General features: G+C 37.7%; 1 long non-coding RNA gene across 1 annotated transcript; it reads left to right on the top strand.

Annotated features, from left to right (window-relative positions):
- Window positions 1-5,686: 5,686 nt before the first annotated feature.
- Window positions 5,687-7,027, top strand: LOC129758389 (uncharacterized). The gene is made up of 3 exons (XR_008739970.1): window positions 5,687-6,297; window positions 6,358-6,685; window positions 6,902-7,027. It is a non-coding gene; the product is annotated as an uncharacterized LOC129758389 (long non-coding RNA).
- Window positions 7,028-16,881: the final 9,854 nt, after the last annotated feature.

The following is a 16,881-nucleotide window of genomic DNA, read 5'->3' as shown; positions in this document are numbered from 1 at the left end:
TTTACATGGTACTCTATTCTTTCAGATGACGATGAAATACTCCCCACAAAACAATCACATTAAGCTCAGTCCACACAAGGCAACGGGTAAGCATTGTTGGTTGCTGTATCTTTTACAGGTTTCTGATACCGACGGAAAATTGAAGAAATGTCTCCAGTGATCCGTATATACCTGAAAAACTTGTTACCCGTAGCAGCAACAAACAACGCGCACCCGTCGCCTAGTGTGGAATGGGACGGTACAGCTAGATTTTGACTAAAAATTACGTGAAACGCATGTAGCATTGCGGGTTCATTCTCACATTCGATATACTTTATACTCACGTACGCTTTAAGTGGAATTCACGTACCATTTATCTGGACGTTGCGTTAGAAACCACGTTCAATTTCACGTACAATTCACATGACCACTATGTGAATTCTATGCAACGACAAGCTCTGTTTGTTTACATGAGATTCACGTAGGTTTCACATGATTTTCAGGGTGGCAAAAATCTATGTACATTTTCACGTAGCGTTAATGTGAAGAGTTTTTTCGGTGCAGTTTCCAATGCGTGCGGTGGCTCAAATAGGCTTCGCTGGATTTTTCGGAAAAAATCACATACGATACGTTCCATTTTGTTTAAAACTTTCAAGTCCGAACATGCTTTTTTCTGAAATAACTGAAAAATGATGGGAAATTGAGGGTGAAAACAGCCATAACTTCATTTTCCGAAGTGTGCGGTGACTCAAACAGCCTTCATTGGATTTCTCGGAAAAAACACACAAGATACGTACCAAGTACGTATATGCGTTTTCTGAACTACAGTGAGGGGCAAAATAAAGTGTCCAAATTATTTTTTTTTCATTTCTCTTATTTTTCTGGGTAAAATTCAACGAAAACACATCGTAATCATTTTTAAGATATGATTTATTATGTTTTTCAAGTTTTGCTTATGTCGCAAGGTTAAAAAGAATTTTTTTTCCTGATAGAAAAAAAAAGTTATTATTCCGAAAAAAACAGGGGCAAAATAAAGTGTCCAAATCAGCATAGCTTCAAATAAATCAAACTGAAGGCAAACAAGAACGATTTAATGATGAGTATGGCCTCCTTTAGTGTTCAACACCTCCTGCAAGCGCTTCGGCATACGTTCAACAAGGTTGTGCAAGTGTTGTAGGTCAAGTTCTTGCCACGCACGCTCCGGGCAATCAAAATAAGTATTCTTATTAGTCACACCAGTCTTATCAATCCGAGGATCGAGGATGGCCCACAGGTTTTCTATGGGGTTCAGATCAGGGCTTTGTGGGGCCATTCAAGGGGTTTGATGCGGCAGGAACGGAAAAATGACTTCGTCAGCTTGGCCGTACGCTTCGGATCGTTATCCTGCTGGAAAACGAAGCGCTCTTCGAGGCCCTTCTTGATGAGGGATACCTCGAGGTTTCCCGCAGGATATTGCAATATGACTCAGCTGTCATGATTCCGTCAATTTTTACCAAACTGCCCATCCCACCCCAAGAAAAGCACCCCCAAACCATCACGTTACCTCCTCCGTGCTTGACTGTTCCTTGGATAAGGCGGTCTTGGAGCTCCTCACCCGACTTGTGCCACACACGATCCCGCTTCTTCCGGCTGATTAGCTAGAAATTGGATTCGTCAGTCCACAACACTGTTTTCCAGTATTCGAGCGGTTTATCGGCGTGTTCCTTGGCGAATTTGAGCCGCTTAGCCTTGTTCACCTGGCTGATGAAAGGCCTTCTCACTGCGATCTTGCCATGGTACTCCTTCGACAGACAGTACAACGCGATACCGAAAGTTTGAGCTCTTCCCGAATCTGCCGGATCGTAATTTTTGGGTTTTTCTTCACCTCAAGAATGATATTTTTGTCCGTTCTGGTATCTGTCTTGGGCTTCCGTCCTCTTCTTCCCGGGCGATCTACCGCCGATCCGAACGTTTTTATCTTCCTCGTGATTTTTGATACCGCTGTCTTGCTGATTTCGTAGTGCTTGGCCACTTCCCGGTGCGTTAGACCGGTATTGACATCACGAACAACCAGTTTCCGGGTGGACAACGGAATGGAACCAGACATTTTTGCGTTCTCCTTATTTTACAACTTATTCGAATGTAGACACCTATTTGAATACTCCAGAGCCAAGCCAGCTGTTTATGAAACGTCAAAATGCACAAAACAAATAAATTCGAGGGGCGTCGCGATGGAAACTTATCGAAATTATATCGACACTTCATTTTGCCCATTATTTTTTTGGAATATTAATTGTTTATTTTTCTATCTGAAAAACTTTCTTTTTTTACTGTAGCGCTGATGCGGTCTAGTGGATAAGTTGGCGCGAGAACGGCAAGAACACTTTTGGGTTCGATAATTGCCGACAGGTAAGATGTGTTTGGATGCCTTCTTTTGATGAACCATAGGACTATAGGCAGGACCTTGATACCGATGGAGGATACATACATACATACATGCATACATACATACAAAAAAAGGCAACATTATCAAAAATTGAAAAGAACATAATAAACAATATGTTCGTTTATGTATGTATAATAAAAAATAGAAAAGGTCTGATGTCAAACTCTTGAGGGATCTGAGGAACTAAACGCATCTTCTATGGAGACATTGTTTTCTACCGATTAGGTAACTACGAATGATTCCATTGCGTTCTAGTTTATCGAGGAGAACATTATGAGCAAGCATATTAAAGACTTTTCCAAGGTCCAGGAACAACCAATTTTTACAAACAATGTTTTCAACTATATTATCGACCAGTTCACTTGTAGCAATCAGAGTGTTTGGCCCAGATCAGAAACGATATTGTAAGCGATAAAGCACATTAATACATTCAAAAATTGAATCATTCCGGCTATAAACAATTTTTTGAAGACTTTGCAGAAAACAACTTAAAATAAAAACATAATCCTAAAATGGGAACTTGAACATTTGGATAACTTTCAGATATTTCATAAGGACAAAGGCCATGTTTTAGCTGTAAATATTGAAAACCGAGTATTTTTTTCATATTCTTGTTGACCCTAAGTGTTTAGTCATTGATAAATTGGCTCTTTTATTTAAAGAGTAGGTAATTTGTAGCTAATGCATCGTCTGCTGTCTTCCCAAACTTATAAGTCACGCCATTCAAATTATCGCTCATTCCGGATACCCAGTGGCATTCTGACTCTACTGACTGTTTTTTTTTCAATAACTTTTAAATACCGTAACAGGAACATGACAGACAATTGGGATTGGGCCTGCTAAAAAGAATAAAGCCTGCTCTTTACTCTTACACAGATTTCCATAAGAATGACAGCTAATCGGAGTGAAATTGGAGTGAAGGCTATTTCTCTCTCTGTTTAACAAACGAGAAATCGTATACCGGGACTACGAGCGCGCCTATCGCCCATAAAATCGAAGAAAGGCATGAGTAGGTAGTTAAGTAGATTGATACTCTTTCCATGTTTTAGCTGTGAATATTGAAAACCGAGTATTTTTTTCATATTATTGTTGACCCTAAGTGTTTAGCCATTGTTAAATTGGCTCTTTTATTTAAAGAGTAGGTACCTTATTTGTAGCTTACTTATGTATCGTATGTTGTCTTCCCAAACTCATAAGTCACGCTATTCAAATTATCGCTCATTCCGGATACCCAGTAGCATTCTGACTCCACCGACTGTTTCTTTTCAATAATTTCTAAGTACCGTAACAGGAACGTGACAGATAATAAAATCGAAGAAAGGCTTGAGTAGGTAGTTAAGTAGATTAATACTCCACTTAATAATTGCCACTTTTTCTCGGGGCCTTGTTGAGAAGGATAGATCCGACTCTTGAACATTCTTGCATGTCATTTTTGACATCCTGTATTCCTCAAGCACTAATTGCACACACAATCGGAATGGCGATCTCGGAATGATCGACTTGGAGTACAGCAATGTGTCTGGTTGATGAAGCATCGGTCGGCGTTCGTTGTTGAAATCTCTAGTTTAGGTACGCATCATGTGATCTTGTAAAACTAAACTAGTGCACTTGCCACGCACCTTCTCGGCCAGGTGGAGAACTGCAGGAGGTTGCATTTTACCCCTTTGAGCAACAGCGCCTGCAGTGCTCTGCAAATACGATCGATAGCAGCCATGTATGATTGTGCATTAGGATGCTGCCGCTGCCCAAGAACCGGTCCCATTCAAGGGCGAAGGCGAAAGACAATCCAAACCAAAACCTGCAAAGTGCACGATTTGTGGTGACGAATTTGAAACGAAATTGAAAGTGCGTTCGTCAAATTCTGACATCTCGAACGGAACGCTGTGGCTGTCACGCTGGGTAATGTAATACCCTTTCAGGAGGGTTGTGTTGTCGAACTTCGATCGCATGATGCATTTGTTTCAGTTTCATTCATGTGTACGGTAGCAACTTGAAATCGTTTATCTCTAAAATGCACTCAACTGTGTGTTAAGCAACAAAATGATATGTGCAGGATCTGTTAATGATCCTATTTAAAATCATCTATTTTTAATATTAACTAATAGCCTTTGAAATGTTCTGATTTTTTTCTGAATTAACATTCTTTAGTTTTTGTTAGATGATAAAATGAATGACCAAATGGAACTAATTATTTGAAGCAAAAAATTATCGATGCCAAGATTCAAGATTGTTTCACTTTTTTGTGGTTCAGATAAGTCTGAAGTACGATTTGAGGTTTAATGAAGAAAGCAGGAATTAGCAGAGGTAATTTCGAAGGTAGGTTCGTAGAAGAAAAAGAAAGATTCAGTTATTGAAAACTTTTAGGGATGAGTAAATCGATCTTCGTTATTGAAATTTCAGACACCATACAAGGTTATTGAACCTATTTTAGACCGTTTTAGTAAGTAGCAATATTATTTCTTTAAATACCACTTTTGATTAAAGTTTTAGCGATAAAAGGAGATATCGGCCTAAGATCGTGTTCATTTGAAAACAGAAGTCTGCTCTTAAGAATAAATAGTTTTCAACAAATTCAATCACGGTATATCAAGTTCCAATCAATTTAAACCCTCTATCAACTCTACAGTGTCATTATGACACGACAATATTGGAAGTTTGAATGCTTATATCATATTGGCGCTCAAATAAAAAAAATCTTTTGGAACCCCTATTAAATTCTCGAAATCAATAATTTTGCATCATCACGTTTTATGGACGCTACCCGAAACTCCAGACATAAAAAAACACCGTGATGAGATCTATTTAGTTAAAGTGTCAATTTGACACTTTTCGCTGAAGATCGTTGTATGTATAATGTTCCTAACCGATTTGTACAAAATTTGTAATTCAACTCAAATATGATTCTCAGACAGTATTCAGCTGCAATTATGTGTATTTAAGTTGTTCCAAGTCCAAGAAAAAACATGCATCGGAGAATGCAGAAGTGCGCAAAAAATTTAATTTGGTGCATAAATAAGCGGAAGTTAAAAGCTCTATGTCGCACATATGGATACACCAAAAGGGTGATACGGTCAAAATTTGGTCAATATCAACTTGACGTATTTCTTTCAATTTTGCATTTAAAAAACCTGAACACCCCTCATTATGAAGGTGTGTGTGTAGAATGTTGCTCCTCCCAGCCAATATGAAGTCGTAAAAAAAAAATCGTCGTCAAACTCTTATATGAGTGTAACTCAAATCGGATTCGTAAATGTGTACACTTAACATTCGACAATATCGTATATTCATCGTAGAAGACGTTAAAACCAAATGAAATACGATTTAGTTAAGATATGTTGAATGAAGTCGTATTTAATACGACCGATGTCAGTTGAAATCTTACAACAATCGTGTAAGATTTCTAAGTTACATTTTATTCGTTCATAAATTCTATTGGTATCGAAATCGCACTTGATTACAGATATAATCGTAAAGAATCTCACATAAGCTTCGATTATCATCACTTTTGTGTATTGCAAACGATCATCACATAAAGGGACAAATCAATGTCGTTTAGTGTCACATAATGCGTAGAAGCGTTTGACCGTGCAATCATCATCGCAAAAATGATGAAATCTGATTTGTTTACTTTCGCCATTTTCGGGAAGTTGGTTTTGACCAGTTTTTCGCGGTGAATCGATTTACACCGGTTTCTAAATCATTTCCGATGAGTTCTTTTTGTTCGGTAGGTCCTAGCAGGTGCTAGCAGTAAAAGCTGGAGCGAGGTCCAGCAAGTCAGCCCTGAGGATGTCGACTTTGGTTATCCCCGGAGATTCATCGCCCGGAAGAAAATTATTTTCGCTGTCATCGATGTCGAGATTCAGTTTAAATTCCCCTGGAGTAAATTGGATCAGGTGAGTGGTAATCATATTTGAGAATCTAACATCATATTAAAGTTAAATCTGTCCTGACAGGTACAACTGGAGTCGCGCATGTTGTTCCGAGCTTGTGGAAGAGAAACTGGACTACAAGGAACTTCAGAGTCGCGCTGATGGGTAGGCCGGTACTCCGAAAATTGTTGGACTGGCTGGAATTTGTGGTGATGGCCATAAGGATTTTAAAAAATGTATTGTAAGATTGCTGCCAACATCGTCGAGGTGTGCACGAGCAAACAAACGAATTCCCCTCTGGGGAGAAACTACCTGGAAACGGCTGAAAGTGATCGCAAAAATACTCTCATCGATACAAATAACATCAGCAAGTTCGTTGTCACCGGCTCATCTCTAACCGGTCCGGTTCAAGGTTAGTACTGAATAGGTTGGTAGTTCTTGTTTGTTATACATTCAATTAATTCGATTCAATTAGGTAAAAATCTTTTGATTAGAATTGTGGACTAGAAATAAAAGTCAAACTCGAAATTAAAAAACGATCTTCGGAATCAATTTTGAACAATAGTTTAAGTCATATAATTTGGTAAAGTATTTGATTTTTAATTTATTTTTTCAATTTTATTCACAGGACTCTCAAGGATCGTTTGAAGCGTGTACGATTCGGCCCCAGTTTCGTACTTGTATCATTTCGCAGCGATAATTTTTTTTAAAGAATAACTTCCGGTAATTCGGGTGTCTTTTTCTACTTTCTGAAGGGAGTTGTTCAAACTGGCAAGCTTTGGTTGAGAAATCGATTAACGAAGGTAGTATAATCAAAACTATAAAATTGTTTAGTTTTTAAATTATGTCTATTTGTTCCGTTTTAGGGAAAAGTACTAGACTCTAAGCTCTAGTCATACTTCTAGAATCCCCATAGTTTTATTGATGACGGTGAAAAACACTCAAAGCTAGAGAAGCTTAATCTTCAAGAGTGTTCCTGGGATTCTACTTCATTGTCGCAACGAAAAACAGAACAAGTACCTTAAATTCATCCGAAGCATCAGAAGGTCAGTTATACTTATTATCACGCCCGGATGAGCGAGATTTTTACTAAAAAGTGGTTTTCCAGAAGCTGATTTTTTTATAGTTTTTATGAGGAACAAAAATATCGGTGAGCTGAATTCAATAATAAACACGTTTATAATAATGAAATTCAATAGTATTTTATTTACATGCGTATTAATATTGCAGAATCGTATTTGAATCACAATACTACACATAACATGCTACATACAGCGGTTCGCAAAATCGTTTTACGCTTCATTCCGTACAAGCCTACATTACACCTCGCATAAAGTGTCGCTTAAACAACCATTCGAATATCAAATTACTTCACATCGTACAAGAGTACAACACACTTCCTATAAAGTGCGACTTAAGACGTCAATCGATGTTCAAATATCTGAACATCGTATAAGACCGTAACACATCTCGCATAAAGGGTGACTTAAATCGCCAATTTATCATCAGATCGCGTCAAGTCGTAAAATGGTAAAACAAACATCGTATAAAGTGTGGTTGGAACTGTCATTCATCCCATCATCGTAAATTGGTACGAATCGAATGGTATAATGTAACGTACAACATACCACCAAAGCAACATAACGTACCAAAGTAAATCAATCATCGTAATAACATCGTATATTATATTATCGAAGTCGTAAACCAGAAAATCATCAAAACATGTACGTATATCGCCTCCACTTTTGGTAGGTATATGCTTTTTTCTAACATCGTATACGATGATTATTACCGACATAGATATACGTATATCTTTTGATATACCTACAATATTGTTGGCTGGGCTATTTTGATTTTGGAATTCACTCTTCAGTTGTCGAAATGCCGTCCAAGGAAGAAGAGCAGCGTATCAAAATTTTGCTCGCGCATCGCGAAAATCCGAGCTTCTTGCACGCAAAGCTGACAAAATCGCTAAATCAACCGTTACAAATGTAATTAAAGTGTTTGGGGAACGTTTGTCGACAGCCCGGAAGTCTGGATCGGGGGGAAATCGAAAACCGGAAGCCGCTGAGACGACAAAGAGAGTTGCCGGTAGTTTCAAGCGAAACCCTAACCTCTGTGTCCGAGATAAAAAAAAAGATGCCGCAAATAAGCTGGGTGTATCGTCTACAATTGTGAATCGAGCCAAAAAAACGAGCCAGGCTATCGACTTACAAGAAGGTAGTGACTGCAAATCGCGATGATAAACAAAATACGACGGCCAAAGTGCGATCCCGGAGGCTGTACACGACGATGCTGACGAAGTTTGACTGCGTGGTAATGGACGACGAAACCTACGTCAAAGCCGACTACAAGCAGCTTTCGGAACAGGAATTTTATACGACAAAAGGAAGGGAAAAGGTAGCAGATATTTTCAAGCACATGAAACTGTCAAAGTTCGCGAAGAAATATCTGGTTTGGCAAGCCATCTGTACCTGTGGCTTGAAAAGCAGCATTTTCATAGCTTCCGGGAATGTCAACCAAGAAATTTACGCGAAAGAGTGTTTGAATAAACGTCTGCTGCCTTTCCTGAAGAAACACGGTTGTTCCGTACTATTTTGGCCGGATTTGGCATCATGCCATTACGGTAAAAAGGCCATGGAGTGGTACGCCGCCAACAACGTGCAGGTGGTTCCCAAGGACAAGAACCCTTCCAATTGAGAAATACTTGGCTATTGTTAAGCGGAACCTAAAGAAAACCAAAAAAACTGCTAAGGACGAGCAGCAATTCAAGACAAACTGGCTTTCTGCGGCGAAGAAGGTGGACAAGGTGGCTGTACAAAATCTTATGGCAGGGGTTAAGCGTAAGGCCCGGCAATTCGGATTTGGAAAAGCGGAAGCCTAACTGAGTATTTTTCCTGAATTTCATACTAATTAAACTTAAATGAGAAATTTAATTTGATTTTTTAAATAAACGATTTCACCGATTTATACGCGTTTTCCCTTGACCAAATTTTGACCGTATCACCCTTTAATTGACGTGTTCCTTTTTTATTTATAATATGCTAACCTGCGACCAAAACTATAGCAAAATTTAGCATCATTGTGGCATTTTCAATTAAAAAAAAATCAAATTTGAAATCAAATTAAAACATCATCCGATTTTAGATAGAAATTGAGGATAATAGAAAAATTAGGCATCAATAGGCTATTTAGATATTTTATTCAGAATATAATTTCATTTATGTTTATGAATCAATACAAGCATCGGTAACTTAAATCTTAATTTAAAAATATGGTTCGAAGTCGAAAATTAATTCTACTCTAAGATTCTCATGTTTATTTAAACAATTCATTTCATAAAATCATTTAATAAAATTGTCGTTTTTATTGAAAAGTAAATAATAAGGATTTTCTGATTTTCTGGCTGGGAGCTAAACCTTTAAACAATAAAATAAAAAATGATGAAAAAATATTTACTTCTTTTAAGTATCGAAATAATCCGAATTATAAAAAATCGGATTTATTTCAAAACGGCATTGCAAATAAACATTGTTCAATGGACACAGGGAGATGTTTGTGATTGGCTGAGTTTTAATATTTTGAGGAATTCCAAATCATTCGAAACAACATTTTTTTTTAAAACAAGATTATTTGGTTTTGCATTTTAGTTTTTCAGATTTTAAGTTAAGGCTTATAAGTTTCTACAATTAATTTGTCAAATTTGATACTTCAAAATATTCAAATAATTTATTTTCAAGAAAAAAAAATTTACTTTTTGAAAAGTCGATTTAGTCAAGTCACTCCCCCTTATTCTGCGTCGCGCGTGAGGTGACGATAGTCGAGTCACCCGATTCCAGTAGTGAGAAACGTCTTTTAGAATGAACTTTTTGAGTTCTTATCCTAATCTAGTAGTCACCGTGTGTGACAAATCGATGCTTGTAGTGACGTTTTCAGACGAGAATAGAATCTCTGTCACATCGACTTCGGGAATAAGGTGACAAGACTCACGTGACTCCGACTCGACTCGACTATCGTCACCTCACGCGCGGCGCAGAATAAGGGGGACTATGTAATAATTTGTGTTTCATAGATTTTTTAAAAAATATCCAGCTTCTCTTTTCAGATTAACAAACAAATAACAGAAGATTTTGGGACAATTTAGCTTGCAACAGCAGTAAGGTTTTATTTAATCTACTATGATCTAATGAAATATTGAATGGAACTTATTGGTTGGATTACAATCCGCTCTTGAACTTAAATCGATACTTAGGGTTGTGTTTCTCCAATTTATCAGATAACCTCACAACTCTTAATGTTTCTAAATGACTTTTGAAAAACACTTAGCCGTCAAAATGTCCTATTTTCAAGTGGATATCAATTTTCTTTTTAACTAATGGAGCCATTTCGCCTTCTCATAGGTGTCGTACGAAAATCTGTACACACATTTATGATCCGGAACCAATAACATCCGGTTCAACACCCGTATGAGTCATTGGCTGGGATTAACAGATCAAATCGGCACCTCCGTAAATTACTACTTTTCAACTCTTGGTCGACTATCAACAAGGTAAATATAAATACTAACGTACGGTCGTTGCGACAACTTTGAAACCCGAACGACATTCGCAGTTCGCACACCCGGTCGCTAAAAAGTTAATATTATAGGAGGAATAACTAAATATAAGCACAAGTTGTCCTTCGGATGAATTCTAAGGTCTCCCTGCTGCTGCTGCCTGGATGCTGAATTTATTTTAACATTTTTTTCTCATTTGTTTTGGCTTTTTGAAGCCGCTGAGATGGTTCGTCGTTTGTCGTTGGCGGCGGCCGGATGACCACGGTACAACTCGGAAAAGGATTAAAAGTACGAAACCGAAATGGAGGCTATAAGTTGCTCAATTAATCGCCGTCATCGATCGTTTCGACAATCTAATTACTAAGCCCAAGCATTTTAGAGCAGATAAGGGTCTATAATTTTCTGTCGCGGTGCTATGTTATTAAAATGTGTAAAATGCAAGCTTTCATATTTTCAATGTCGCTCCAGGGGATGATTTTTTTTTCTCACTGTTAGTAAGGTTCCACAAATTGTTCGGTTTTATTTGATCACCACGCGCTCTGGGACAGTGTCCAAAGTCCTATGAGGTCGCCGGTGGCCTTTTGTGGGATTCCAGTCAAATGCGCGATTGGGTCCGATTAATCGGGCAGCCCTTCTATTGACAGAGTGCGTATCCATAAATAAGAACAATTTGCCACGCCAAATCGAGAAACAAATTGTCGAATCCCAATGAGTTACCTCGAAGGAGAACGACCCCATTCACTCGATGACATCGAAATATTTCATTCGATGTGCTCGGATTAATTTAGGTACGCATAGTACAAGGTTCGTCTCCAGCTACTAGCTTTAAAATAGACCCAGTTATTCATATATTGGAGATTTGGTTATCTTTTAACAAACATATGATAGATAACTGGAAAAATACGTCCAAATTTGATCCTTACTTGGCGAGGTGTGAGTGTTTAGAGCTGACAAATTCTTATTATAATATTCTTAAAATACGTCTTCCGGAATGCTTTTAGGAGTGCAAATCTGATTTTCTTAGATATAAAGATGAGTTGTACTATATAATATATATTATGTTTGTCGGTTTGTTTGTTTGTATGCACCTTATACAAATCCATCCCGCTAGACCGATTAGGTTGAAATTGGGTATAGTAATGTTATTGAATATGAGAAATCAGAAAAGGGACCCTGCAAAAATATGTACTTTCGTTTTTATTCCCACGAACTAAAATTCATGGCAAAAACTTGAAAGTGAAAATTTTTGGCTATTTTTTTCCTTTTTACTGTTAGTAGCACGGGGCACAAGAACGAGGTTTTTGGATGAAATTATGAGCCTACATTTAGGATGAAAAAATACTACTCGCTCGTTAGGACGCGGTTATTGATTAGAAAAGTGGTTTAAAAAGGATCCCTACCAACACTGAGGGGCGTTGAGAGTCTACAAGAATACGCAGTGTGCACTCTATTTCTCCTTGACTCAGATTTGAAGGAAACAATTCAAAATGCGCCAAAACTGGGAAAACTCAAATTTTGATTAGAACGACACAACTCAGAAATGAATAGTAGGGGTTTTCGCGCATTTTGAGTTGTTTTTGTTCAGGGTGGTTCAGACTTGTTCAGGAATCGACTAAATGGGAAAAAATCAAAAAAATATGAAATTTTAAAGCGGTTTTGAATAGAATTTCGGATTTCAAAAAGAAAAAGACTGTTGTGCGGTGTATTTAGGATATGTATGCGTTTATTTATATCCAGTTTATTTTATTTTTACCTCGAAATATTCGGTCCATTTGACCGCATCCAGCCGGTGGAACTATGTGCTGTCCAACTTGTCACACTCAGCCGCCAGCGGTTTGTTTTGAGCTGATTTGAAAAACTAGAAAAAGGGAAACGCCATAGAAGAAAATGATTTACAATTCAAAATATTCAGAAAATTATACTTACAGTTGTGAATGATGGCTTCCGTAAAGATTGCTGGAAGAAGAATAAATTTGTTTAATTTTGTTTTTTTTTCTTTTGAAATCACATAACTTCTTTAATTCTGTATTTTGTCAATCTTAAATGTAATTTACAGCTATACTCACCATGATTTTTTCCTAAACTGTGTCCGACCATCGCACCTAAAGTCTCTGAGTTGTTTTCATCTATTTTGCACGAAAAAGTGTGCGTCTTCGCTAAGTCCCAGGTTTTGAAACTCCCTAGATGAAAACAACTCAGAATTTTGATTAATTCCAACTCAGTTGTTTTCATCTTCATACATGGTGAGACTTCTGAACCAAAACAAATCAGTCTCTGAATAATTTGAAATTACCGTGTGTAAAGATTGGATGCGATGATTCCTCTTCATCAGAGCCGGATTAAGCCACTGAGGGGGCCCGGGACTATTTTTCTCGGGGCCCATATGATTAGATTTTTTTTTCAAATGCTATCATATAGAATACAAAACATTTTGAACGAGTAAAGAAACTGGAGATGAGTTCAGTATACTGTCTTCAAATTGTCTGCGTGGAAGATAGATTCTGGTATCTTCAAATAAAAATTGTTAATTAATCAAACTTTGCGTGCAAACATTGCGGAAGAGTTTAGATTTCTCAAAACGCAAAATTTATTTCTCATTTTTTTTAATATCCTTATCAACAACTAAAATACTCTGATTTAGAAAAATGACCGCATAGATATTTTATATGTTTTTTATATGTTTCATTCGATGCCCTCAAAGCCAAAGGGGTAAAAGTGCAAAAAAGATCGATTGAAAAAAAATCAGAATAGAAATGAAATGTTTTAAACACAGCATCAGTTATCATTGAAAAAATTTAGATAAGGAATCCAAATGAGTTTAGTACCTTGAACAAAGATCCTGAGTTCATAAAATTCAGATAAAACCATGAAACTGAACTTCAATAAATGAAGAAACTACAACTTGAAAGTCTCAATGAATGGAATCTGGAAAAAGCAAAGATAAAAAACAGAAATGTCCATGTTAAGAGAATCACTCAATGATATTAGCAACTCAACTATGAGATCGTTTCCATGATAAATATAATTTGAGAATGATTATGTTCACGATATTTACTTCAGTTGAGAATAAAATTTTGGTTGAATCAGTTGAAAATGTTTCTATTCGAATTTCAAGTCTAAGGTAGAAATTGGGATGGAAATTCAATAAAGAAATTTAGTACTGTCGATTAGCAACAATTTTAGCAACAACAGTTTTTTTCATAGATTTTAATTTAAAATAAAAGGGAAGAGGAGTTAGAATTTATAAACCAACGGAAATTTGGAATAACTCATAAATAGAAAAAAAAACAATTTATCCATCGCATTAAACTTCTTAGAAATTAAATCTTATGTTTTTTTTTGTTTTGTAATATTACTCCAATTACTTTTTGGAGTGCAGGTTTTTAGGATAATTTAGAAAAGTTATATTATGGTGGCATTAAACAGTGATTTTTTTTTTCATTTCTTCATGACAATTCGGTAGACGGCACACAGATTGGACCACAAGAACAGGGAATCCCGGTGAGAGCTTTCTGTTTTTTTTTTTCTATACTGTCACTTTCCTATAGTTATGGCTTTTGTTGCTGTATTTATTTTACATTTTTAATACGTGGAATACGTGGATTGTTTCCATCTTGCTTGCATTGGAGTCAGACGTATTTTGATTGCCAACAAAGCGTTTTTTCCAAATTTATTTACGGACTTTGTCCGCCCATACCGCTTTGCTGGTCTCCTTTTTAAGGAACCAAAAACACCGAAATGACCTCAACGGTCGAACAAACCTTCGTCATCAATCTTCGGAACATTCCTGTCAGAATCAAGTATCCCGAAATAGCCAGCTTTATCATAGAAACACTTGGATTGGAAGTGACCCATGTGAAGCATCTACAGATCAGCAATGGTCAGGTATTCGTAGGAACGGATTCACCCCAAACAGCCCAGCAAATTGTCCAAGAACATAATCTGCAGCATCAATTGGAATACGAAGGAAAGAAATATGACATACAGCTTTCAATGGAGGACGGTTCGATTGAGGTTAAGATCCATGATCTCCGACCACAAGTAACAAACCAACAACTTGCTGTTCGACTACGTGAGTATGGTCAGATCCAGTCGATAAGACAAGAAACCTGGAAGGATTTCTTTCCGGGAGTACCCAACGGTGTAAGAATAGTCCGAATGAAGTTGATAAAACCTATCCCTTCATACATAACTGTCGAATCATCCATGACACTGGTAACATACAAGGGTCAAACAGCAACATGCAAACACTGCAATCGTAACGTGCACTATACTCAAAAATGCTCGGAGTATGCAAAATCACTCCAAGTTCAAAATTCTGCACAAACAAGATTGCTCTCAGACCTCTTCAAAACTAGCACGGATCCCGAGAACGTAAACAACACCCGCCAGATACAGCCGAATGTCGATAGGCAGCTCTCTATTTCATCAACTGAAATGGATGAGGAATTCCCTCCATTGCTAGTCCCTAGCAATACGATTCCACTTGCCGAAAAAGAAATAGAGATCACTGAAGCAACTTCACCAAACTTCCATGGTTTTTCCGAAGAGGTTACAAAAACAGCACATCTGATACCGAACACCAAACGACCAGCATCACCTATGAATGTCGAATCACCCGTTCCCAGGAACAGCGAGGCCTTCCACGTTCGCGAGAATCATCCAGGACCAAACCGAAAACCCAACATTAAATTCACTTTCACCGTATTACTCAGGATAAACATCACACCAACTGCCCACCGAATAGTCAACCATCGAATATTCATCAGCGCTCTGTTTACCAGCTGTGAAGCAGTTTTTTTCTCACTGGTAAGCATACCGAACAGTATATGTTCAACCGAAGCACCATATGATACTGCCGCCCTCAGCCAAGTTACACCTCTTGCAGAAATACACACCTATGCGGATGCCAGCCGATCACCGAACACAGCTATGAAACTTACCGGGTGCAATCAGTTAAACTATCCCTCGGTAAGCAAACAAAACAACAAAAACAAACAGCATAGCAGGCAGAAAAGAGCATATGTGATAGAGTTACCAGTCCCAACTGAGTCGAAATTTTTTTTTTTAAATGACTTCGTATAGTTATATTATTGGTACCATTAACATGAACGGAGTATCTTGTGGAGCGAAGCTAAATTCATTGATTTCGTTTATCCGCACATCTGAACTAGATGTAATATTTCTTCAGGAAGTAGCGATCACTAAACTCGATATTAACGGATTTAACATAGTTTTTATTGTCGATGAGCGTAGACGAGGTACAGCAATAGCTCTTAGGGACTATTATGTCTATCAAAATGTAAAAAGGAGTTTAGATGCACGACTTATAAGTTTATCTGTAAATGGTGTTACTTTTATAAACCTATACGCGCCCCCTGGAACACAAAATCGAGCAAGTAGAGAAACGTTTTTCAACTCCACTTTGGCGCATCATCTCTACAATGTACAAAACGTCATTGTGGGGGGTGATTTCAACTGCGTTGTCAATCGGAAGGATGCCACTGGGACCAACTCACACTCTCCGATGTTACGTAGGCTGATGGACTCATCTGAACTGAAAGATTCGTGGGAAATATTGAACGGGAATAATGTGGAATACTCATTCATAAGAGCAGACTCTTCCTCAAGGTTGGATCGTATACTGCTAACTGCACATATGCAATGTATGGTCAGAAATGCACATTTCACTGCCACCGCATTTTCAGATCACAAAGCGTATGTAATTCGCGTAGCACTTCCGTTTCTCGGTACGGCACCAGGAAGAGGCATTTGGAGAATGCACCCGAGGGTATTAAGCGATCATGAAACTATGGCAGAACTGAACACAAAATGGAACTACTGGTGTAGACAAAAGCGGAACTTTGTGAATTGGAATTAAGAGATATCAACCACATCAAAAGTCTAATGCTCCGACACCAAAGGCAAATTTGCTCCAGTAATAGTCAATGGAATGAAAATTACATTGGTGGAGAAAAAACATCCATATTTCATATCGCGAATCAGAAAACCAGCAGGAAAAAAACGAACATACAACAGATTGAAACAGCAAC

This window comes from Uranotaenia lowii, chromosome 3 (assembly GCF_029784155.1).
Source record: "Uranotaenia lowii strain MFRU-FL chromosome 3, ASM2978415v1, whole genome shotgun sequence".
NCBI lineage: Eukaryota > Metazoa > Arthropoda > Insecta > Diptera > Culicidae > Uranotaenia > Uranotaenia lowii.
The sequence above is the reverse complement of the archived record's forward strand: the minus strand, read 5'-3'. Positions and strand labels throughout refer to the sequence as shown.